This window comes from Macaca thibetana, chromosome 12, assembly GCF_024542745.1.
Source record: "Macaca thibetana thibetana isolate TM-01 chromosome 12, ASM2454274v1, whole genome shotgun sequence".
In the NCBI taxonomy this organism is placed as follows: Eukaryota; Metazoa; Chordata; class Mammalia; order Primates; family Cercopithecidae; genus Macaca; species Macaca thibetana.
Genome location: NC_065589.1, coordinates 46,309,085 through 46,336,659, shown reverse-complemented (window position 1 = coordinate 46,336,659; position 27,575 = coordinate 46,309,085). Strand labels below are relative to the sequence as shown.

The 27,575-nt window shown below is 39.7% G+C and overlaps 1 protein-coding gene across 1 annotated transcript in view; it reads right to left on the bottom strand.

Moving 5' to 3' along the window:
* Positions 1–27,129, bottom strand: part of HECW2 (HECT, C2 and WW domain containing E3 ubiquitin protein ligase 2) — a 391,418-nt gene extending 364,289 nt beyond the window's left edge. Inside the window, exon 1 of the mRNA XM_050751032.1 lies at positions 26,635–27,129. The gene's annotated coding sequence lies outside the window, so the exon portion shown is untranslated. The remainder of the gene's footprint in view (positions 1–26,634) is intronic.
* Positions 27,130–27,575: the final 446 nt, after the last annotated feature.

Sequence of the window (27,575 nt, the reverse complement as noted above, 5' to 3'; positions counted from 1 at the left end):
GAAACGGGTGCCAGAAGTGGTGTGCTGATGTTACATAAATATAAAATATGAAGTGTTGGTTTGGCAGTTGGGTCCCTCAAAACAAGAAAGCAGATGCTGCTAACTGAAAAAGGTCATAAACTGGTGACCCTTGTTTGTCACAGTAAAATGCCTGGCAAACCTGTCACCTGAGACTCCCTTGAAGGTAGGAGGAACCACAAGCCTATACAGCCTATTGCTCTAGGGAAAGTAGATGATGGAAAGTGCAGGAATTAGATATTTCTCTGATTCCAGATGTTCAACCAGAATTAATTATCTAACACTGATATGGGCCATTATCACAAAGAAATCCTGCAACTAATTACGTTCTTTGGCAAAAGTCATAGTCTTCTTTATCTTCTACAATAAAAATGTCAGTAGTAGGATGTCTTGATAAATCTGTTTCTAGATTAATCTCATTCCTCCTTAACGGGAATTAAGCTGAAAGCACTAAATAAAGTCTTCTCACATTTTGGAAATTAAGAAATGGAATATTTTATCTTAAAGCTTGAAAGAAAATATTTTAATCATGTTATCCAGTAAAGATTTTAATCACAGTTATCCAGTAAATCTTTCATTTTACTTTAGCCTTACACATATCTAAAGTAATTAATAAATATAATATTTCAAACATATTTCCTAGAAATATTGAATTGTTCTAATTGAAGGTTTGTATATTTTGCTACATTTGTTCTCTCTTTATTAAATTTTCATTTCCTAATTTTTTCAAGGATCCATTAGAACCTCATAAGATGAAGCTGTGTGTCTGTTTCTTTTTAAAAATTTGGGAAAAAAGTCATTAGGACACTCAAATATATATCTAAATTAAAATCCTCTATGTTATGGTAGTTACTTTTGTATTCCCATTATATGAAAACTTACTTCCTAGAAGCATCTCAGTCAGTGCAGCCAACTTAAAAACTCAAACAGTACTTGGTTTCACCCACTCTTATCTACTACAAAATGGAGACCTGATGTATGAGTAAAATACATGGGAGAAAATAAAAAGCCTAACAAAGCACTAAGCCAAAAACTAGGAAATAAAGACAGCCCCTTACTTATGATAGGTGAGCTTACTTATGATTTTTCAATTTTATCATGGGTTTATCAGGACATAACCCCATCATAAGTCCAGAAGCATCTGGACTTAACCATGGTTTGACTTACAATTTTTCAGCTTTACGATAGTGTGAAAGCAACATGCATTCAGTTGAAACTGTACTTCAGATTCTGAACTCTGATCTTGTCCTGGCCTAGCAATATACAGTGTGATACTCTTGCAATGCTGGGTAGTGCAGCAAGCCACAGATCCTAGTCAGGCACACAATCACAAAGGTAAAAAACCAATACTTACTAACTTCTTGAAGAGCACTACGCCCACTAAGCCATCAACAAGTATAGATACTCCAGGGTCCCCTACCAGCTACTCTCGAGCCTCATCAGGAAACAGAGAAATTGATAACCCGGTCGCTGTAGCATCCCCAGCACCCACAATTAATTTTACTTCAATGCTTCAAACATCCTTCAGGTCCAGTGTGCTTTCAGCTGTGTACGTTAATTGTGAATACCCATACAACCATCCTGATTTTTACTTTCAGTGCAGTATTCACTAAATTACACGAGATGTTCACAGCTTTATTATAAGATCGGCTCTGGCTGGGCAAGGCAGCTCATGCCTGAAATCTCAGCACTTTGGGAGGCCAGGCAGGAGAATCACTTGAGGCCAGGAGTTCAAGACCAGCCTGGGCAACACAGCTCTCCAAAAACTTTGAAAAAAGAAATAGGTAGGCATGGTGGTACACATCTGTAATCTTGGCTACTCAGGAGGCTGAGGCAGGAGGCTCACTTGAGCCCAGGAGTTCAAGGTTATAATGAGCTATGATTGTGCCACCACACTCCAGCCTGGGTTACGGAGTGAGACACTGTGTCTAAAATAACATATAACATAACATAACATAACATAACATAACATAACATAACATAAAATAGGCTTTGTGTCTCAAGAATCAACTTCTCCTTGATAAATAAATACCATAAAGAAGAAAATGACTTCTGCCTACTTTTTCCATATGATACCTTTTTATGCTTCTCTATTCTGTACACATATATTTTTCCCCTGAGAAAACTTAATTTTGTCATATTATTTATCTTCCTGCTAAGACAGGGAAAGTTTACAAATAAGGGCACTAGATCCTAACATCAGTTCTATCACTAGGGTGCCTCTATATCTGAGACTTCCCAGGACCCCCGATTTGTGCCTGTTGTCCCAGTGTAATTATCATGCCCAAAGATGTACCAGGCTGTAGGATAAATTATAATGAACACACCATCTCTCATAAATGAGCTGTGTGAACTTAAGCAAGTTACAAAACTTCTTTAGGACTCAGTTTCTTCTTTGGTCAAATGAGAATAACACCTATCTATGTGAAGGCACATGGAAAAGTTCTGTGTAAACCCAAGTTATTACTAATATGGACACAAGAACCAGGCAGGGTGGCACGTGCCTGCACTCCCAGCTACTTGGTAAGCTGAGGTAGGAGAATGCCTGAACCCAGGGGTTCAAGGCTATAATGTGCTATGATCACACACCTGCGAACAGCCACTACACTCTAGACTGGACAACACAGCAACACCTTGTTTCTGAAAATAAAAGACACAAGAGATATCCAAATGTATTTTCAGAAGGCGGCGCTGGCACTGTTACCCTTTAGCTTGCTTTGTATGGTTCTAAAAGTCTCACTAGATACGACTGCAAACATAGAAAGTCATTAAACTTTGTAAGGTCCTGTTTTCTCAACTGTAAGATAAAATGGATACACTAGACGATCCTTAACGGTACTTTGCAACACGAGAAATGTAATTATCATAATCATTTTAGTCAATTCTCTCAGATTATAATGAACATATCATTTATATTGTGTCTATCAAACCAGCTACCCTCTGAATTCACAAATTTATTGACCTCAGAGTCATAAATCAAGCTTGCAAACTTATCTGGTTGGCCAGCACAGTATTTTATTAAAGTGTTTAAATTATTTGCTCAATTATCACAAGGACAGAAAACCAAACACCGCATGTTCTCACTCCTAGGTGGGAACTGAACAAGGAGAACACTTGGGATACAGGGCGGGGAAAATCACACCCCAGGGCCGGGCATGGGGTGGGGGAGGGGGAGGGATCGCATTAGGAGAAATACCTAATGTAAATGACAAGTTAATGGGTGCAGCAAACCAACATAGCACGTGTATACCTATGTAACAAACCTGCACATTGTGCACATGTACCCTAGAACTTAAAGTGTAATACAAAAAACAGAAATAAATAATTTGCTCACTTTTCAAAATAAAAAGATTTCACATAAAAATTATTATTTCTGATTTTTCTTGAAAAATAGTCATATCTAGCTAGCATCAGGGGACAATAACCAGCAACAGCCAGTAGAAGCTGTCCCTTTAGAAAGTGCTTGTGAAGTCCAGCTTGCCAGACTCTTCACCCCGTTTGCTTCACAGACTTATGTTACCTGCTTGTGCAGCACAGGTATTTGAGTTTGTTTCCCTGATGTACAAAGAACATATGGCCACTCACGTCTATCTCAATGACTAAAACTGTAACTTTCTTTCTCTAAATATATTTCCCCAATAACCTAGTAATTTATCAATGAAACTTAGACTATGAAATGTTGTTAATTGCTTATTCAAAAGAACTACAATACTGCTTACCCTTATACTCTTCTTTTAGACAAAAATAATAACATAGCACAGCAGTTTAAGGATTCAACTAGGAATCAGAAGTCAGATTACATTTAATTTTGTAATGTACTCATTTCCTAATCCCTGACATGGCTTTGTGTCACTTAAAATTGTTTAAACTTTATCACTTTAAACACAAGAGAACAAGTGAGGTAATGTCTAATGTTTGGGAATAAACAGCAAACAATACTTAGTCATGTCTACTGAAGAATGTATCAAAAATAGCAAAATGTGAGCAAATCATTAAGTTTACTGGCCTATTAAAAAAGCATCAAGTTGAGGCCGGGCACGGTGGCTCATGCCTGTAATCCCAGCACTTTGGGAGGCCAAGGCAGGTGGATCATTTGAGGTCAGGAGTTTGGGACCAGCCTGGCCAACATGGTGAAACCCCACCTCTACTAAAAATACAAAAATTAGCCGGGTGTGCTGGCAGTTACCCGTAATCCCAGCTACTCAGGAGGCTGAGGCACGAGAGGCATGGGAAGCGGAGGTTGCAGTGAGCCGAGCTCATGCTACTTGCTACTGCACTCCGGCTTGGGCAACAGGGTGAGATTTTGTCTCAAAAAAAAAAAAAAAAAAAAAAAATCAATTATCAAGTTGGGTATTTCTGTAGATGCTTCTATACGAAACAAAAACAAACCAACCATACACCCAAAAAAATTGAAAGCAAGCTCACAAAGAGATGTTTGTACACCTATGTTCATAGCAGCATTAATCACAATAGCTAAAAGGTAAAAGTAACCCAAGAATCCATCGAGGAATGAATGAATAAAAAATGTGGTATATGCATACAATAAAATATTATTTCAGTCTTACAAAGGAAGGAAATTCTGACACATGCTACAACATGGAAGAATCTAGAGGGCATTACATTAAGTGAAAAATGCCAGGCACAAAATGACAAATACTGTATGAGTCCACTTATATGAGGGAGCAAGAGCAATCAGATTCAGAAATTCAGAGACAAAAAGTAGAGTAGTGACTGCCAAGGACTGATGGAAGAAGGACACAGCGAGTTTTGTTTAATGGGTACAGGGTTTCAGAAGTTTTTGTTTTGTGTTTTTTGAGAAGGGTTTCACTGTGTTGCGTAAGTTAAAGTGCAGTGGCATGACCTCAGCTCACTGTAACCTCTAGCTCTTGGACTCAAGCGATCTTCCCACTCAGCCTCTCAAGTAGCTGGGATGATATGCATGTGCCACCACGCTCAGTTAATTTTTTAAATTTTTGTACAGACGAAGTCATACTGTATTGCCCAGGTTTGTCTCAAACTCATGGGCTCAGGCGATCTACTCACCTCAGCCTCACAAAGTGCTGGGATTACAGCCATGAGCCACCATGCCCCAGAGTTTCAGTTTTACAAGATGAAAGAGTTCTAGAGATTGGTTGCACAACAGTGTGAATATACTTAACATTACTGAATTGTACATTTAAAAATAGTTAAGACAGCAAATTTTATGGTATATGTTACAATTGACTAAATGTTTGTGCCTGCCCCCTCCAAATTCATGTTGAAACCCTACTCCCAATGTGATGGTATTTGGAGGTGGGGACTTTGGGAGGTAATTAGGTCATGAGGGTAGAGCCTTCATGACTGGGATTAGTATCCTTATAAGAAGTGGCCACAGAGTTAGCTAGCTCCCTTTTTGCCATGTGTCTACACAGCCACAAGACAGCTGTCTATAAGCCAGAAAGAGGGCCCTCACCAAGAACCCAACCCTGCTGGCGCTCTGATCTTGGTTGTCCAACCTCCAGAACTGTGAGAAGTAAATATCTGCTGTTTAAGCAACCCAGTTTATGGTATTCCATTATAGCAGTCAGAGCTGACTAAGATTTGTATTTTAACACAATTAAAAATCTTTTAAAATCTACACATGGACTTTTTTTTTTAAGTATGTACCTGTGGGAGGGAAGGGGTGAAAAAACAGATGACAAAGATGAGAAAGGCGATAATACAAACCATGTTTCAAGATCTAAAAAAGAAAACAATCAAATAAAACATGAGGAGAGTGGCAGGCAGTTTTATAATTCAGTAAGAGGGGAAAACACTTTCAGAATGATCAAATAAAGACCTCCAGAAATGTGTTTCTCCATAAAAGCAATAAGAATGCTGACCAAAATAATGTCAAAATCAACTTTTTCACTACTCTGGAAATCAAAAATAGGCTTACAACATTATGAGGATTATTTACTCAAGAAAAATGTCTGAGTCTCAGTAAGAAAAACAAGCTTTATTTTTTTTAATTTTTTGCCCTGTTTCCATCACTTTCTCCCCAGCATCACAGGACCCTTGAAAACCCAGATCCTTGTAGCCATGGTAACTATGGAAAACAGCACTCTGGCAGAGTGCGTGGACAAGGGAGCAAACAGGTCTGGAGCTCCCCAAAAAGGCCCTAACCCAGAAAATTATCACTATATGACCTGGCAGTTAGCTGGAAAAGCCCCATTCTCAGGACTTGTCTTAACAGGACCTGACTCAGAGCCCACTCAATGGGAAAAGCCGTATCTCCACAGCATGTGTTGAAAGCAATCAGCTGCAATTGCCGAACACTGCAGATGCCTCAGCAGCAATACCAGCTATGGTAAACAAGAGGCTGGTGAAACAGAGCAGTTCGACAAGAAAAAGAAATAAAAGGCATCCAACTCATAAACGAAGAAGTAAAATGATCTCTGTTTGCAGGTAACATAATCATATACATAGAAAATCCTAAAGACTCAACAACAACAACAACAAACTGTGAGAAATAATAAACAGCTAGACAGGGTGGTCTAGCTGAAGCAAGAGGAGACTGAAGCAAGAGGACTGCCTGAGCCCAGGAGTTCCAGACCAGCCTGGGCAACATAGTGGGATCCCCATTTCAAAAAAAAGTTCCAGGATACAAAATCAACATTATAAAATCACTGGTGTTTCTATACACAACCAACACACTAGCCAAAAAGGAAATAAAGAGAATAACCCCATTTACATAGCAACAAATAGAGTAAAATACTTGGCTGAGCATGGTGGCTCACGTCTGTAATCCCAGCACTTTGGGAGGCTGAGGTGGGCAGATCACTTGAGGTCAGGAGTTAAAACCAGCCTGGCCAACATGGTGAAATGCTATGTCCACTAAAAATACAAAAATTAGCTGGGCGTGGTGGTGTGCACCTGTAATCCCAGCTACTCAGGAGGCTTAGGCAGGAGAATCACCTGAACTCAGGAGGCAGAGGTTGCAGTGAGCAGAGATCGCACCACTGCACTCCAGTGTGGGTGAGAGAGCAAGACTCTGTCTCAAGAAAAAAAATAAAGAATAAAATACTTAGGAATAAACTTAACCAGAGAGGTGAAAGACTTGTATATCAAATATTCTAAAATATCGATGAAGAAAATTAAAGATACAGATAAATAAAAAGACATCTGTGTTCATGGATTGGAAGAATTAATAACGTTAAAATGTCCACTCTATACAAAATGATCTACAGATTCAATGCAATTCCTTTCAAAATTCCAATGGCATTCTTTACAGAAATTTTTAAATATCGTAAAAATTATACAGAACCACAGAACACTACAAATAGCTAAAGCAATCTTGAGCAAAAAGAGCAACACTGAAGGCATCACATTTCCTAATTTTAAAACATATTACAAAGCTACAATAATCAAAACAGTATGGTACCAGCATAAAAACAGACATATAGCCTAACAGAACAGAATAAAAAGCCAAGAAATTAATCTACTCATTTACAGTCATCTGATCTTTGACAAGAATGCCAAGAACACACCACAGGGAAAGGACAGTCATTTCAATAAATGATGTTGAGAAAACTAAATATCCACATGCTGAGGTGGAAGGATTGCTTGAGCCCAGGAGTTCAAGCTTACAGTGAGCTATGATCACACCACTATACTCCAGCCTGGGTAACAGAGCAAGACCTTGTCCCAAAAAAAAACATACAGTTGGTCAACATATATATGAAAAAATGTTCAACATCACTAATCACCAGAGAAATGCAAATCAAAACCATAATGAGATACTACCTCACACTTTTTAGAAAAGCTATCATCAGAAAGACAAAAGACAACAAGTATTGGCAAGAATTTGGAGAAAATGGAACTCTGGTATACTGTTAGTGAGAATGTAAAAAATTAAAAACAGAATTACCATATGATCTAACAATCGCATTTCTGGGTATATAACCCAAGGAAATGAAATTAGTATCTCAAAAAGACATCTGCACTCCCATGTTCAAAGCAGCACTATTCATAATATTCAAGGTATGGAAACAGTCAAATGTCCATCAATACATGAATGAAGAAAATATGGTGTATGTATATAGATATATATACACAGTCATGAGCCACATAATTACATTTACCGTAGACAATGGGCTGCATAGATGACAGCTGTATTAGTCCATTTTGCATTGCTATAAAGGAATACATGAGACTGGGTAATTTATAAAGAAAAGAAGTTTATTTAGCTCATGGTTCTGCAGGCTGTACAAATAGCACCAATATCTGCTTGGCTTCTGGTGAGGCCTCAGGAAACTTTTACTCATGGCAGGAGGCTAAGCAGGAGCAGGTGTGTCACATGGCGAGAGGAAGCAAGAGAGCTGCTAGGCTCTTTTAAACAACCACCTCTTGCATGAACTAACAGAGCAATAACTCACTCATCACCAACGGGAGGGCACCAAGCCGTTTATGGGGGATCCACACCCACATAAATGAGTGGGACCCAAATCTCCCACTATCTCCAACACTGGGGATCATATTTCAACATGAGATTTGGAGGGAACAAATATCTAAACTATACTAACGGTGGTCGCATAAGATTATAACACTATATTTTTAACATACCTTTTCAATGTTTATATATGTTCAGATAGACAAATACCATTGTGTTATAATTGTCTACAGTATTCAGTACAAACCTGCTGTACAGGTTTGTACCCCAAGAGCAATAAACTATACCATATATACCATATAGCCTAAGTGTGTAGTAGGCTATACATCTAAGTTTGTGTACATACACACTTTGATGTTCACACAATGACTAAATTGCCTAATGACACATTTCATAGAAATTACCCCCATCATTAAGTGATGCATGACTGTATATGTATGTACAATGAAATATTATTCAGTCTTAAAAAAGAAGGAAATCCTGCCATTTGTGGCAACATGAATTAACCTGGAAGACATTATGCTAAGTGAAATAGAACAGAAAGACAAATACTGCATGATCTCACTTATATGTGGAATCGAAAACAGTCCAACTCAGACGCACAGAGTAGAATAGTGGTTGCCAGGAATCAGGAAAGTGGGGGAAATGGGGATTTATTCATCAAACATACAAAGTTTCAGTTATGCAAGAAGAATAGGTTCAAGAAACCTAACATACTGCATGGTATCTATAGTTATCAACACTAATTCTATACTTCAAATTTGCTAAGATGATAGATCTTAAGTATTCTCACCACAAAAAAAAAATGATTACCGTGTGAGATAACAAACATTAACAAGCACTGTGGCGATCATTTCACAATGTATACATATATCAAAACACCAAATTATACACATTATAAATATACAATTTCTATTTGTCAGTTATACCCCAATAAAGCTGAAAAAAGGCTTATTAGAAAAAAAGGAAATTGATGTAGAAATAAAAATAAACCATTGGATTCATCAATCAATCCAGTTTTCAAGCATCTCAGACTAAAAATGTTTCCCACTTATACAGGAAGGAAAATGGCTGAAGACTCTTCAACAAACTTATGATACATCAAATGTTTCAAAATGAGGCAAGTAATGGATTTTGTCAAGGCAAGTGTAAGAAGAAGGAAAAGAGATAATGATAGGCTAGAACTTATTAGGGACATATCCGATCTCAGAATCAGTATTTACAAGATGGATATGTTCCAGGTTCATATGCACCACATGTGGAGAAGCTGGTTGCATTCACAGAATGTTGCCCAATTGGAATATATAGGCCTTCAAAACCAGAAAAATATGAGGAACAAATTAGGTGTGCTGTGCTTCAGTTTTTATATTATAACTTCTAATTATGTTGTTTTTCACTATACCTTTATTTTTACTTTTGCAAATTAGTCATTTTATTAAAAAGTCATTTATTAAATTTTACTACATATAATAATGTTAGTCATCTATTTAAGGCTTCAATATTAACAAAGAAAAGGGATCTATTGGACCCAATGTTGGGGGAAAGACTGGCAAAAAGAAAAAATTTAAAAAGGAAGATCTGGGGAATGACATGTTCATAGGGGTCTTTGCAAAGCTCTGACATATTCCTTAAGATCTATAATGCCACACATATGTACTCAAACCCAAAACATACCTAAGAAGGCCCTGATCTCTGGCTCATTTTGAAGATGTGTGCAAGCAGTAAGTGAAGGCTAAAGAGATTTGTCAACTGTCTTGCTGATTGTTGAAGGTATGCTCCCAACATGCACACAGAGCTCTCAGCAAAGACTGAGATTTACTAGTCCAAGACAATTAAGGAAATCTCTTTCAACCATCAGCTGACCACTAACATAACCAGACAGAGACTCCAGTAGCCACATATGACAAAGAATACAGACTACAGAATTCATTCTGAAGTCAATAAACAAACAACAACAAAGAGCAACAATACCACACCCTGGGGAGGGAGGAAAATCTATGTCACATTATCTTATTTGAAATGTCCACTTTTTAACAGACTTACAAGACACACAAATAAACAGTAAAGCATGGCCCACTCACAGGAAATAAAGTAGGCAATCAAAAAATCCTAGGTGTTGGACATATTAGACCAAGACTTTACATAGGCTATGTAATAGGTTCAAATTACTAAAGGAAATCATGTCTAAAGAATTAAAGTACAGTATTAAAATGTTGCTTCACCAAAGAATATCAGTATAAAGAAAAAAATTTTAAAGGACCAGAAAGAAAATGTGGAGTGGAAAAATACAGTAATTGAAATGAATAACTCACTAGAGGGGTTCAATAGTAGATTTGAACAGGCACAAAAAAGAATCAGTGTACTTGAAGATATATCAACTGAGGTTATGCTGTCTTAGGAACAGAAAGAAAAAGAACAAAGAAAAATTAACAGAGCTTCAGAAACCTGTGAAATACCAGCAAGCAAAGCAACATATGCACACTGGGAGTTCCAGGAAAAGAGGAAAGAAATGGAAAGAATATTTTTAAGATTAGTGGCCATACACTTCTTGAATTTGATGAAAACCATTAATCTATGTATCCAGGAGGCTCAAACAAACTCCAAATAGGATAAACTAAAAAAGATTCATACCAAGATACACCATAGTCAAAATTTCAAAACACAAAGAAAGAAACAAAAGCAGCAAGAAAAAATATTCCATCGTGTACAGGGAACCTGAATAAAATTAACAGTTGATTTCTCATTAGAAATCAAGGATGCCAAAAGGCAGTAGTATAACAATTCAAAGTGCTGAAAGCAAAGATCAACCAAGACTTCTATATCCAGAAAAACTATCCTTAAAAAAATGAAGGCAAAATTAAGACATTTTCAAATAAGCAAAATTTCAGAGAATCTGTCACCACCACATCCTACAAGAAATACTAAAAGGAGTCCTTGAGGCTGAAATAAAAACAACACTAAACATTAACTCAAATCCACACAGAAATAGAGTATTGGTAAAGCTATCTACACAGAAAGGATAAATATATTTTTATTTATAACCCTTTCTTTTTATCTAATTTAAATGACAATGGCATAAAGCAATTATTTTAAGTGTGTAGTGATGGGCTTATAATGTATAAAGATGTAATTTGTATTACAATAAGAGCAAAGTGAAGAATTGGCGTGAAGTTTTGCATACTTCTGAATTTAAGTTGATTAATCTGAACTAGGTTGTTTTAAGTTAAGAAATTTAATTGTAATCCCCAGAGCAACTACTAAGAAAATAACTCAAAAAATACCATAACAGTATCATCAGGAATTACGGAGTAAAGACCTATGAAAATCTCCTCCTCCAAAAAATTAGCAACAAGAGAATTAAAATGGTACACTAGAAAATATATATTTAACACAAGATAAGACAGTAATGGAACTCAGGAACTCTTCTACAAGACATGTAGAAGACACATAGAAAACAAATAGGAAAGAGACAGACACAAATGCTACTTGATTATCAGTAATTACATTATATGGAAGTAAATTAAACAATCCAGTCAAACGGCAGAGACTGGCAGAAAACGCTTTTTAAGTGATCCAACTATATGATGTCTACAAGAGATACTGTATATTCAGAGATAAAAGTAGAATAAAAATTTTAAATAGAAAAATATACATACCATGTGTTATAGGATGAATTGTCCCCCTATAAAAAACTTCATATGTTGATTGAAGTCCTAACCCCAAGTAGTTCAAAATGTAACTAAATTTGGAGATAGGACCTCTAAGAAGTAATTAAGTTAAAATGAGGCCATTAGTATAGACCTTAATCTAATCTAACAGGTGTCCTTATAAGAAGAGGAAATTTTGACACACAGACAGACACCAGGGATATACATGCACAGAGGAAAGCCTGTATGAGAGCATAGCAAGGTGACCACCTGAAGCCAAGGAGAGAAGCCTCAGAAGAAACCAAACCTGCCAAAACACCTTGATCTTACACTTCCAGTCTCCAGAACTGCAAGAAAATAAATTTCTGTTGTATAAGTCACCCAGAGCGTGGTACTTTCTATCACAGCCCTAGCAAACCAATACACTATGATAACAGCAACCAAAAAAAGAGTTGGAGTGATAATATTAGTATCAGACAAAATAGACTTTAAGACAAAAATTGTTACTTAAGACAAAAATTGTTACTGAAGACAAAGAAGGATATTCTGTAATGACAAAAGGATCAATTGAAAAGGAAAACATAATGATTACAAACATATATGCACTTAACAACAAGGCAGCAAAATACATGGGCAAAAACTGACAAAGCTAAAGGGAGAAATGGACAACAATAATCAGAGACATCAATACCCCACTTTTCCTAATGGATAAAACAACTAAAGACCAACAATGACAGTTATAACACCAAAAGCACAAGGAACCATTTTTAAAAAGGTAAGTTGGATTTCATTAAATTTATAAACTTTTCTGCTTCAAAAGACACTATCAATAAAGTGAAAAGACAATCTACAAAACAGGAGAAAATATTTGCAAGGCATATATCTCTTAAGGGTCTAGTATCTATAATACAAAGAAGTCTTAAAACTCAACAATAAAAAGACAAGTCTATTTTTTAAATTAGCAAAGAATTTGAATAGACAATTCCTCAAAGAAGATAAATACATAACCAATAAGCACATGAAAAAATGTTCAACATCATTAGTCGTTATGGAAATGCAAACTAAAACCTTAATGAAATACAACTTCACACACACTACAATGGCAAACAAAATAAAATAAAATAAGTGGGAAAGAGGTGGAGAAACTAGAGCTCTCATACATCATTCATTACAATATAAAATGTTGCACCTACTTTCTGTTAATCAGGTCCTCAAAACACAGAATTACCATATGGCCCACAATTTTACTCCTAGGTATATATGCAAAAGAACTAAAAACATACATCCACACAAAAACTGTTACATAAATGTTCATAGCGGCATTACTCATGACAGCTGAAAAGTGACACCATCCCATTGTCCATCAACTGATGGATGGATAAACAAAATAAACAAAATTCATACAGTGAAATATTTGGTCATTTAAAGGAATGAAGTACTGACACATGCTACACATGCATAAACCTTAAAAATATTATGCTAAATGAAAGATGCCAGTCACAGAAGACTTCATATTATATTATTTCATTCATACAAAATGTCCAGAATAGGCAAATCTAGAGTAGTGGTTGATGAGTTTGGGAGCAGGAAAAATGGGAAGTGACTACAAATGGGTATATAATTTCTATTTGGAGGTGATGAAAAAGTTCAGGAATTAGATAGTGGTGATGGTTGCATACTGTTGTGAATGTACTAAAAAGTACCGAATTGACCGGGCACGATGGCTCACACCTGTAATTCCAGCACTTTGGGAAGCCAAGAAGGGAGAATCACTTGAGGTCAGGAGTTCAAGACCAGCCTGGCCAACATGGTAAAACCTCATCTCTACTAAAAATACAAAAATAGCTGGGCATGGTGCCACATGCCTGTGGTCCCAGCTACTCGGGAGGCTGAGGCACGAGAATCACTTGAACCCGGGAGGCAAACGTTGCAGTGAGCTGAGATCGTGCCATTAAACTCCAGCCTGGGTGACAGAGTGAGACCCTATCTCAAAAAAATAAATAAATAAAAGATAAAAATAATAAGTACTGAATTACACACCTTAACATTGTGAATTTTATGGTATGTGAATTGTATCTCAATAAAGTTGTTTTTTTAAATTTAGTCAGGAAAATGAACACCTATAGAAAGACTTCCAAGATAGAAAATAAAACTTTATTTTGTCTTATAATCAGTTCAAGTCAAGAAACATTCATTGATTTGGACTGTGATAGATGCTAGGGATGCAAAGACAAATAATAAACCATGGCCGGGCGCAGTGGCTCATGCCTGTAATCCCAGCACTTTGGGAGGACAAGGCGGGTGAATCACGAGGTCAGGAGATTGGACTAACATGATGAAACCCCATCTCTACTAAAAATACAAAAAATTCGCCAGGAGTGGTGGCGGGAGCCTGTAGTCCCAGCTACTCAGGAGCCTGAGGCAGGAGAATGGCGTGAACCTGGGAGGCGGAGCTTGCAGTAAGTCGAGATCACGCCACTGCACTCCAGCCTGGGCGACACAGCGAGACTCCATCTCAAAAAATAATAATAGTAATAATAATAATAAACTATCCTCACCCTGGAGAAATTTAGTCTCTAACAAATACAATAAGTAGCAAATCTTTAGGAAGAATTTTGGTTTCTTCACCTGGTTTTCACTCTCAAAATATGTCATTTTGCCATGACAAACTTCAATTGAAAACTCAGCAAAACTCAGTATCAGTAGCCACCAAATTCAATAACCAGATGCTGAAGACAAACTAACTCAAATTCTAGCTACAGTCACACTTCTCTTCCAGCACAAGAAGGTCCCAGCTGTGGTCCAGCATCCTCGCCCTGACTGCTTTGTTGCAGTGTGTGATCCTAGCTTGAGGATGCCAAGTACTTTCTGTTTCTGTATTTCCTTACCCTTGCCTCAACCCCTGCCTACTGCTTTTACAAAACCTAGATTTTATTCCTTTAGGCACCTAACCCTTTCTTCAAACACCATTGAGGTTCTTGAGATTATCACGGATTTTTAAATCGGGCCATCAAAGCATATGCAGCTCCATTCCTTTACATCTTTTTATTTCATTTTCTACGTAAAGATCCATAATGCCTGTGCCTGGTGCCCTGCACTGAAGAAGCCGGGTATCAAAACCACCTCATACATTCAGTTGATCCAGAACAGGTACTGCAAACCAGACACAGACAGCACAACAGCACATGAATTTCGTTTGGCATGAGCTGTTCTAAAAACAGTATAATTACTTACCAACAAATTACACCCAAGAGATGTTTTACATACAAACTTACATGTAATTAAGTTTAGCTTCATATGAAAAATCTGAAGATTTGGCCATGGTGGGTCCAAATTCCCATGTGGCAACAATAAGGTGAGCCAAGTGGGGACATCGCCTTTCCTTCTGATGAAGTATGTCTCTCCATGATCCTCACCACTCCACAAGGCTACCATGTACAACACATCCAGCTCGTTTCATTTGTGATCTGTTGGCTCTGGAGATGTTGGAGTTTGAGACAAGTCCATGTCCAGGGAGTTAGAAGTTGTGTCCAATCATAAAGCGATCTCTTGGTTTAGGGTTGCATTGCCATGCTCCTCGACCTACGACAACCTCTCCTAGTTTCTCATGCCAACAACTGCTTCCTCTTCCTGTAATCACCAATCCTAAATATCACCTACATACCTGAACTACCCCAGGGAACTCCTGCGAGCATCTTCTGGCCTGGCAAGCTCCTATATGAAGTAGCAAAATTCCAGACCACATGGCAGAAGGCACTGAGGATCTCATCCATAGACTCATTCATTTCCACACTTACTTCTCTTTGAAGATAAATACTCCTAAATTTCTGAGTTCTGATTATCTAAAATGATGTTTTTCAAACTTTACTGTGCATCCAACATATGTGAGGATCTTTTAAAAATGCAGATTGAGGCTGGGCGTGGTGGCTTATACCTGTAATCCTAGCACTTTGGGAGGCTGAGGCAGGCAGATCACGAGGTCAGATCGAGACCATCCTGGCTAACACAGTGAAACCCCGTCTCTACTAAAAATGCAAAAAAAAAAAAAAATTAGCCGGGCATGGTGGTGGGCACCTGTAGTCCCAGCTACTCAGGAGGCTGAGGCAGGTGAATGGCGTGAACCCAGGAGGCAGAGCTTGCAGTGAGCAGAGATGGTGCCACTGCACTCCAGCCTGGGCAACAGAGAGAGACCCTGTCTCAAAAAAAAAAAAAAGAAAAAAATGCAAATTCAAATTCAATAAGTCTGGTGTGGAGCCTGAGATTCTGCATTTCCAACAAGTTCTCTGGTGATCCTGATGCTGCCTGGATTGTGTGGACCACACTTTGAATAGCAAGGAGTTAGAAGACTTACGAAGAAAGTGTCTGAGATGAGAGTTATCTGAATGAATTAGGCCTACAAGACTTGACTTTCTGACATTTTAAAAGTCCAAAATGTTAATTTTTTAGCATCCTGTGTCAAGTAATATCTGATCTATATAAATAACAACCCTTCATAATGGTCCATGAAGAAGAAATAGATCGTTCCTTTAGCCATTAGGCATTGGTTATTGAATATTCACTATGTGATCAATACTGGGCATTACACATGGACATCTGCCAAGTTTCCAAATATTTAGAGTGCTTAAAATCTAGTTGGCAAGAAGACTAACAGAAAACAATAACTAGTGCACCACCTAGAACAGCAGATGATTAAGATTTTAATTGCTACAAATGAGTGATTCCCAAGAGGGTAGCATATCAGCATCTGGGTAGAAGGCTAAACACAATTCCTCCCAACTCTTCCTATAAGATACTTACCCTACCCTTATTCTTACTGTCAATCACTGACGAGGGAAATTACATTGAATTCCAGGAATGGCATATTCTTCAGAAGAATGAGGTGGGAAAAATGACAAAAACCACTGTTTTTAAATTGCATACAGAGGGCAATGGAGACCTGGGGCCTGAAAGAGTAAGTAGAAGTGGTGGGCATTCCAGGTGGGAGTTGCTTCCTGTGGTAAAAGTACTGAGGTGGAGATGAGTCTAGGGTATTTATGGGACAGGAAGAAGACCTGTCTAATTAAAGTAAACTAGAGTGTCCCACTCACCATCACCCTATTCTTGATGGAGGAAGCATGGAAACTATCTCCTAAAAACCTGATGACCACCTGTTAAAAACACTGAAGAGATATTTCTTTATGAAAGGCTGAACTAGTTTACCTCTCAGATCCTTTCCAATTTTTCCTCAAGTGCAGAACAAAACTCTGATTCTCTTCTAACCCATAATTCTAAATTGAATCACTTGTCTTGCCTGCTGTTGATCATGGGAGACAAGTGAAGAGAAGGTAGATGTGTAAAAGTCCCTATAAATTTAAAAAAAAAAAAAAAAAACACTAAATCACTGCATTAGGTTAAGCATTCCATTTCTGCTCAGCATCCCCAGTTCCCTAAGACTGTTCTCATAGGGCTATTTTCAACTCTGTCATCAATCGTCTTTGTGACTCTTCCCTGAACCCTTTCCAAATTATCCCCATCCCTCTTATATAGGCAAGTGATGAATTACACTTCAGGTTTTCCCTGAGCACTCCATCTAAAGGAAGTCTCAGTTACACAATATTATCTGCCAAAGCCCACCTTGACAAAGCACTTAATGTACTTCCAACTAGGTTTTTTCATTTGTTGCTTATGAAATATTTAAAATATACATTTAGAAGTTCATATTGTTAAGAAGTTAACATAACAGTAGCCCATATACCAAATATTACTTCCTTAATTTACGGTCAATGTAGACTTCTAACTTCTAATAAAAAAAATTCATAGTCTAAGATTGTGGCATATTGTTTTACTTGTTAATAATTTTTCCTTCCTTCTTTGTCCTTGCCATGATTCACTGTGGGCTAAGTATGTTACTGCGGTATACCATACATACCAACACCCAGATTTAACAAACATTAATAATTTTGCCATATTTGCTTTGCAATTATCTACTTATTTATTTATTCATATCTGTGTGGCCTGTTTTCCATTAGATTCTGTCTTATCTGGACAGAGCCATGTCTGATTATTAACCTCTTTTATACCCATTACTTAGCATAGAGCCTGGCATATAAGGTTCAATGAATAATGCATGAATGACTTTTGTCCTAGTATTAAATAATAGCCATCACAATAGACGACTTATTAAACAAAAGACAATGACTCCATCTTTACTAAAAGTCCAAAGAGGGAAAAAAAGAAATGAGTCTTTATTGAAAAATGGGAGTTTACATTTAAATGCATGCTATAGCTGGATATCAGACATCAGGATGAGTTAGTTGAGCAAGGTACAGAACTTCCCTTCCCTAGGGGCTCCTTTCCCTTGTTCCCTGAATAGCACATATATCTACCTAGATAACAGTGATACAGAAGATGAGCTCTTCTAGCTCATCTAGCTTACAGATGCCAACTCAATGGCTTAAAGAAGGAGAGAACAAAGGAGGAGAAGGAGAAAGAGAAGAAGGGAGGAAAAACTGGAGGGAGGAAGGGGTAGGGGCCTATACGGAAAGAATCCAAGACCACTATAAGACCATAAGAAATCATTCATTTTTTCTACATTAGGCCAACGGCAATATAGATTATGTCCTGAAAACCTTTGAGTATGAAGTCCACTTGGATGAAATGAAGTGAAGCCTAAGGCAAAAATATAAGAAAGGTCATATCCAACTGTCAAAGAAATCTGACAGTTTTCTCTACCTCCTTCGGCCTGTACTCCCTGCCACCCAATATCTTAGTACAAAATCCTAAAAGTCTGGGTCCCTCCCGCCATGGTTCTCTACATGCTCTCAAATACCAGATACACACACTTGTGTCCACTCCTCATCAAAACTTGCTGGGTCTAAGTTCTATTACTTTGAGCTCTTATTCTTCTAGCAGGTCACTGAGAGATACTATCCTTATTATATAAATGGCTGTCTATTACTGAAGACATCGCTTCCTTAATTTACAGTCAATGTGAACTTCCAACTCTCTAATAAAAAATTTCATAGTCTAAGATTGCGGCATATTGTTTTATTTGTTAATAAGTCTCCCTTTCCTCTCTGTCCTTGCCATGGTTCACCACAGACTAAGCATATGACTTAGGTATACCACTTGATATAACAGAAATCATTTCTAATCAGCGTCATAAGGAAATGTTTTTCTCACTCCACAGACATCTGACTCCACAGATAAAATATTACACAAGCACCTTTCCACTATGCAGTTAGCATATGTCAGCTTGGGGAAGCAGTCTTACCCTCACTGCCCATCACTTTGCAGAGCAAACTCATTGATGCAGGGGCCACAGTTTGGCTGAATCCATAGTTTCCACTGTTTCTTTTTGTGTTTCCTCAAGATCAGAAGGCACTACATCTTCATGAAGTGGGTAGCATGTGGATTGGCTGCTTTCTAAGTACAACTTCCTTTCTTCACGAAGCCATCACCTTATCTGTACCTGAGCCCAGTACCCTGTCAGTTCTGTCCCGAGCAACTTTTCCAATCTCATGAATAATGGTTAACCAAAAACAAAAAAAAACCTCTTCCTATAACACGAGTTTTCAGTGATAAATGAACAAAAGCATCACCGAGCACTCATCTCTGAACAAATGCCAAAAGCTGATTCATTCTCTGCATGACATCGATGGTTTCATCCAACCATAAAGTGAAATATCTGCTAGCATGCACTTGATAGTAATCACTCTTCCACACTCCACTCCACTAATATTATGCCACAGCCAACCATGTCATTTGACAAAGGAGTTTTGTCAATAACTTCTGGTTTCTTTCTAAGGATGTTTGTCTTTAACTTTCCAGTTGATTTTCCAAATGTCTCTTCAATAATATGACTCATACTTATTTTGCTACAAGGATCCTTGAATGATGCTAATAGAATTATAGTCTCTTACCTACCTTTAGCCATATAATACATTAATTTTATAAAGGAAAGCATTATTGTGTGCTTGTCCTAGAAAACTTCAATAGTATAACAGAGAAGCCACTGTGCTTTGTTCGAAAATGACACAAAAACATCCATGGCTTCATGCCACTATTGGACAAAGTTTCATAACAGGCAATGATTACGGATTCATTTGGTCCTAATGGGGATAGCAAGTCCAATAAAAAAACAGTTTTGAGATAGTTATTGTCATATTTCCATTTGCACTTTTCAATTTCAGCTACTGTTCTGAAATTGTCACTCTCACAGATTCCCTCGTCTCTACACATACGTATTCCCATTTTATTTGCAGTGAGATTCAGTTCTCTAATTATGTTTATTGTATTCTGAAATATAGCATTTACCGTACTATTTTCATCACTATTTTTACACTTTAATGAACTACTTTTGAACCACTTATCTCATTTTGTGAAATGGGAATACAATTTAAGAACAGCAAAAACGAAGGGGAACATCACACACCGGGGCCTATTGTGGGGAGGGGGGAGAGTGGAGGGATAGCATTAGGAGATATACCTAATGTAAATGACGAGTTAATGGGTGCAGCACACCAACATGGCATATGTATACATATGTAACAAACCTGCACGTTGTGCACATGTACCCTAGAACTTAAAGTACAGTAAAAAAAAAAAAAAAAAAAAGAACAGCAAAAACAAAAAACAATCTTTTAACAATAAAAAATAAGTAAATGATATAAAAATTATATTAACAAACATGAAGTGGACCATTAACAAAATGTAAGCTATACGCACTCACCAGTGCAGTCTTTGCAGCACAAATACAAGCTTAAATATGATAATAAGTTTTAAGAACATAAGGGGATGTGTGCTGAAATCATAATTAAATGGCCTATCTCAAGGCCCTGCATGCTTTGCAACACCCACACCACCCTTCTGGTCTCATTTCTGACTCCCTCCTCGTCACTCCACCCCATCATGCTGATCTTGCAAATCTCTGAACATATCCATATTCTTTTCTCAGGGCCTTTGCACTGGCCATCTTGCAACTCTATCCCTCAGGTATCTGTATTAAGTAACTTCTCTTACCTCCTTTTAACTCTTTGCTTAAGGTCTCTTTCTCCATGAAGCCTTCTCCATAAAGCCTACTCAACCACACTTACCCTGTCCTACTTTCTCTTTCTTCCAAAGCACTCATCTCCTTCTAGCATCATATATAATTTAGTTACTTGGTTTATTATCTGTCTCCCACCTCCCACCTGCCTGCCCCCAATAGAATGAAAACTCCACAAGGTCAGGGATCTTTGTTTTATTCATTGATATATTCCCAGCACCTAGATCAGAGACTAACCCACAGACGGAGCTCAATACATATTAGCTGAATGAACAAATAAATGAATGGATGAATGAATTAAATTTTTTCACTGCTTTTCCCTTCTAACTACCAAACTGCCTATGGATCTTACTTTGAGAATTAAAAAGAAAATGACAAGCCATCAAAGGTTTTTAAGCAAAAGAATTATATCAACAGAATGGTATCAAAATAGACAAGATCAGGAGATGATTTAAAATTTGGAGAGGCTAGATTCAAAGAGTTTAGTTAAGAAGTCAACCAATGAAAGAGATAAGGCCATAAATTTCCAATTACTAGGACTTCTTAAGTAGTTTATTTCAAACCTACAATGCACATATCTATAGATACATTATCAATGTTTATCTATACATACATTGCATACACACATGTAAACATATATGTTGAACAAGCCTAGAAGAAGCTAAGGACATTTCTCTATCATATGGATATATTACATATAAAAGCTTATGACTTCAGTCATAGTTAGAATAGCCATAAATCCCAGTGTTCCTGGCACAGTCTCAGTTTATGCTTATTGATCTAATGCCCTTTCTAGTTAGTGCCATATTTTACTCTCAAAAGTATCCTTGTCTGGATTTTTTTTAATTATATAGTCATCCTACTTATAAAAAAGATACATAAGCTGGTCACGGTGGCTCATGCCTGTAATCCCAATACTTTGGGAGGCTGAGGAGGGTGAATCATGTGAGGTCAGGAGTCCAAGACCAGCCTGGCCAACATGGTGAAATCCCGTCTCTACTAAAAACACAAAAATTTGTCAGTGGTAGTGGTGCATGCCTGTAATCCCAGCTACTTGAGAGGCTGAGGCACAAGAATCGCCTGAACCCAGGAGGCAGAGGATGTGGTGAGCCAAGATTACGCCACTGCACTCCAGTCTGGGCAACAGAGTGAGACCTTGTCTCAAAAAAAATAACAAATAAAAATAAAAAAAATAAATTTCTTCTTATTTAGACATGCTGACCAAGCTTTTGAGGACTTAAGTGGAGTGAGTTTGGGAAAGGTGACAGCCATAATTAATTGTAACATCCACTGGCCAACATAGCAAGTGAGCTGTGTTACAAACACACAATTCTTTGGTAAAGGAGCATAGCAACTACTGCAGAAGCAAATGCCACAAACTTCATATATCTAACTTTGGTAAAGAACCCAAACCCTTGCCAGGTCACCTGCATCATGTCAAACCCCCATGAGAATTTTCATGTGGTGAACAGACACACCAGTTCTCCCTCTCTGCAACTTCTCTGTATGAAAAGCTGAGATCCCAACCAAACGCTGGAGACACAAGAGAGTACAGAAAACAAAAGCCCTCCTATTATCCTTATGTCCCAGAGAGCTTGGAAACTAAGAGAATGAGGAGTCAAGTCTTCACAACAACACTTGTGTTCTGGAATCTCAGTAAATATCCAAGATCTGGACCAGACACTAGATCTTGAAACTTGCATTCCTATCTCTAAGAGCCATGGTAACCATCAGGTCTGCAAACAGGTTTTGTAGAAACTGTTCTCCCAAATCACAGGATTTGCCCCAATTAGAGTCAGCTCTAGATATATGGACAGGTGCTCATTTGTATGGTGCTTGAAGACAATAATAATATCGGCTTACAGCCATGGCAGACACTTAATAATTTAAGAATAAAACTATTTTATTCACTATGTGTATAAATAGATGGCAAGCAATTATCCCATTCTCCTATCTTTCTTCCTCCTATTTCATTTTTTCTTATGTATTTTTCAGGTTTAATTTTTTTCTGATTTTCTATCTTTACATTTAATAAATAAAAGACTGAAATAAAGCAAGACTCAAAATCTGGTGTCGGAAGAGGGGTGATGAAAAAAATTCAGGATTCCTTAATACCTAGGGTGACCAGATAATTAACTTATCACCCAAACCAGGGCCTTTTTGCACGTGAAAGGGGGTGCTTTTGATAATTAAGATAAATCAACAGGAATAAACTGGCACTGTCACAAGCAAAGCAGGGCATCTGGTCACCTTTCTAATCTCTCATTCATATCCTGATACAAAAGGCATCCTGTGTGTAATGAAGCAACCTCTGCCTCTGTTAAATCAATCAAACTTCAAACACAGTCCTCCCTCTTTCAGGCCAGGCCTGGCTTTTGATAACAGAGCTGGAAAGGTTTTCACCCAACGCTGCCATTCCCTATCCAACACACCAAGCAAAACTGGTTCCAGTTTTTCCCCAAGAAAGCAGTCAGCAATGCACAAGAATGTGGATCCAGGCCAGGCCCACATCAAGCCCCAGGTGAGGAGCCTCTGGTTTCTCTTAAAGGAACACTTTACAACAGAGAAAGCCACGTGGCACCTGGTTAGAGGTTACACAGATACCAACCATATAGATTTAACAAGCATTTTGAATGCAAGATCATTTCATTGATGTGTAGGCACATATTAAAACTGGGAAGATCCCAAAAGCCACCTCTCCTGCAAACACCTTGATCTAGGAGAAAACGCCAAAGCATCTGCCCTCAACTATAGGTAACAACCTTGATTTCTTCACCTTTGGCTGAAATCAGTGTTGCAAAAGCCTTTTAAAAGAGTAAGAAAATAGGCTTTTCTCCCAAGATCACATTGCCCAAGTGAAACAGAACCAGTGCTTACTTTTATTTATTGCCTCCTTTTCAGAGGGGTCAAACATTGCCCATATTCTTCACTAAATTTAGTCCTGTGGCTGGCAAATGTTAATTTACCGGAATATTTTCCTTCGCATTTGTAACGAGGGAAAACCAGTTTTGTGATCTGGTTGCAATCTACAGCACATAGATAATCCACAACAGTGGTAGGGGCAGAAAAGCTCCAGCTGGTTTATCTCAAATGTTCAGAATGATTTTCATTTCTTTACCGACACTACAGTCATTCATAAAGATTCATTGCCAAATGTTGCCCAATACAGTGATAGAGGCGATGGTGAAGCGAATGTCTTAGGCTGGGAAATCATCATGGAAGTACAGTACTGCCCAGACCTCAGAGTCTGCCGCCAAATGCTGGGAATTAAGAAACCACCTGTCATGGAGATGGTGAGGGAAACTGGATTCAAACTAATGCAGACTAAAGTCAGACAAGAGACGGTTTGAGTCCAAGGGGCCATTTATATACAAGAGCTAAGAAAGGTGCAACTGATTTTCCCCCAGAAACAGCATGATTATTTTTAAGTTCAAAGACATTTTTGCTAATAAACTGCTTCACACAACCACATTGAAGCCAAAACGTGCCAATGAAATAATCAAAACAAATAGCTCAATTGGGACTTTTTGAATATTCAACAAAAAGAAAAATTAAAGCTGGTTAGACTGCTGGACGACAATGTTATAGTGTCTCCTTTAAGAGATCAAAATTATGTCTTTGCCACCCTCCACCCCACCCTACCCCACCTCTAATAGTGAAGTGGATAATTTCTGAAGAATACAATGACCCTTTATGACTGGCTTCTCTAGTCAGCTAGGGATGCCATCTGTCTCCCACGCTATATAAACAATCCCCGCAGGACTCTTCTGATGACCAAACAGATTAGCAAACTCCAGATTTTCACACCATCAATAATGTCCCCATCCAGATTAGGCCTTTTATTTTAATAACTCCAAAGATAAAAGTCAATAACTGATCTTTCTTTCTTTGTAGATAATGTGTGTGTCATTTTAAAGATAACCTCTTGGAATATACAGCCATCTGTTGGGAAGAGAGAGAAAAAAAGCTCTCTCTAGGCAACAGAAGAAATGAACCCTTGAGGGAACAGGAGAAACAGTAAAAAGAAAATCATATATTTATAAGACAAACACATGGAGGGCTCTACTAATTACACTAAAATATTCTTCTTCTAAATGACAAACTATAGAACACTACTCCAGAAAAGACAAGTTTCACACTTTCACAAAGGCATACATATACGAAAAACAGAGTTTGCGTGAGTCTAGGACAGTGAAAGCAGAAATCGTATCCAAAAAGCTAAAGGCCCCCGAAGTTTGCATGCTGTCCACCTCTATCTGTAATGATCACAAATGTTTTCCTTCCTGAAGTTTAATATCGATTGAACCCTTGTGACTCTAATTGTGAGCTCTCTCTACTGACTCCAAAGACTTCTAACTCTAAAAGAAATAAATGTGCCTGTAAAGATGTTCTCTAAATTAATAATAATAAACGACGAAAAGCACCCAAGCGCTGCTAATAGGGAAGACAAGGCATGAGAGAGCCAGACCTCTGCAGTCGCGCGTCCTCGGAAACGTCTACGTCTAAATCTGCAGCCCCAGTTTCCTCCAGGCCCCAAGCTCCAGCAGAGGATGTTCACCGCACATTCCCAACCAAAAAGGAAATGAAGCGTCCTCTCCCTCAACTGATGCTCAAATAGACCCCAAAGTCCCAGTTTCCCGGGAGAACCAAACCATCAAACACATCCTGGTGTCTCTCGCCCGCGTTTCTGGGCAGCGGAAACCGAAATGTCAAATGAATGACCGCGCCGGGGCGCAAGGGAGGAAAAACAAAGCCACCTCCCGCCGTCCGCTACCTGCGGCGAGGGCCGCGCGCTCACCTGGGCTCTGCGCCCGTCGCCGCGGGCTGCGGGTGGGGACCGGGCCGCGGGGCGGGAGGGCGCCCCCGCAGTCGCCCGGACCCGCGGCCCCGGTGCCCTCCGGCCGGTCAGTGCGCGCCGCGGAGAAAGCAAGCGGCCGGGGGGCGCCGCCGCGCGTTGCATGCAGCTCCCGGCTGCTGCGGCCGCTGCCACGGAGCCGAGAGTCTCTGCGCTGCAGTCCCCGACCCCGAGACCGCGAGAAGCGCCCAGAGAGACGCGGCGCAGGGCAGAGCGCGCCCGGCGCGCCCCTCAGCGGCTCTTCCCGCCGCCCTCCGCAGCGGGCTGGGTCTCGGCTCGCCTTTGTGCTGGCATCTTCCTAGCTCCCAGCGACACCGAGAGCTCCCGAGGCGGCTCCGCGCCGCCGCCCACCCCCGGGTTACGCTGCGGCCCCCGCGCGACCCGCCGATTGTGTCGAGTCAGCAGCGGCGGCGGGGACGCGCGAAGCCATGGCTCCCGCCCGCGCTCGGGAGGGCGCCGGGGGTCCTGCGCCTCCGGGAGGTTTGTGGCCGAGCGCGGCGCGGCCCCGAGCGGCCCCGCAGCTCCCGGCTCCCCGCTGCTCCCTCTCCAGGCGCCGGCCAGCCCGCGTAGCCACCCTCTCACCGCTCCCCGCCACCACCTTCCTCCCGCCCGGGTGCCCGGCGGCAGCTCCGGCCGCGGCGCCCCGGTCGGCGGAGAGCAAAGGGCCTGGCCCCCTCACCTCCAGCCGCGCCGGCGCCCCTCCCGCTAGACGCTTCGGCGGCATCTGTCCGCACCGCCCTGCGGGAAGGCTGGGCTGGGAGCTGCCGGCACGTCGGGGACCGGTGGAAGGGAGGCGGGGGCAGAGGACAGGAGGGACAGCCAGACCTTGGCCAACGGGACCTCCCTGAGGAAGGTGCGGAAGAACGGGGCGGGTGCAGCTGGGCAGAGGACGAGTCCCGCGGTTGCGGCGGAGCCTGAGTTGCTCTCCTTCTACGAAGCCGAAGGACAGGAGGATTCCTAGCGGCGTCGCGGAGGATGCAGGAGACCCTCTGAGGTCATGCAGACAACACTGTTCCTCAACCCCACCAGAGAGCTGAATAGGGGAGTGTCATGCCTCGGTTTCCCCAACTGCAAGGGCAAGACGGTAATACTCATGTCGCACACACAGGGTGTGGTCACGATGAAAAAAACTGGATTGTTGAAAGCATTCCCGGGATACTTTGCCTAAAGAGGGCACTAAAATTTAAAATTACTGTATTAATACTTTCGGCTATTTACGTCTATAGCGTCTTCATCAAGCCAGTCCCACGTAGGAGAAAAAGTAAAAATGCTAAAGTGTAAATATATTGTGTCCCTCCCTACCCACCCTTGCGTCTATCCAGATATAGGGAAGATTTATTCCGTTTTACAATTTAACTATATCCATATGGAGTAAGTCCCCAAATAATGGATATCCATTCCTTTGGGACTTTTGAGTATGTGTGCTCAATATTATCCATCACTCCGCCTTTTCTGGTAACAGCAGTTCATTATTCCTATGGGAACTGCCCTTCCCCCTCACCCACAATGAGTCTTTGTGGCTCCAGGGTACTGACACCTCCCATCCTCAGCCTCCAGAACTAGCCAGTCATCTTCCGGACCGCAGTGATCGGTTCTGGGATGGGCATGTTGACCCAGGAA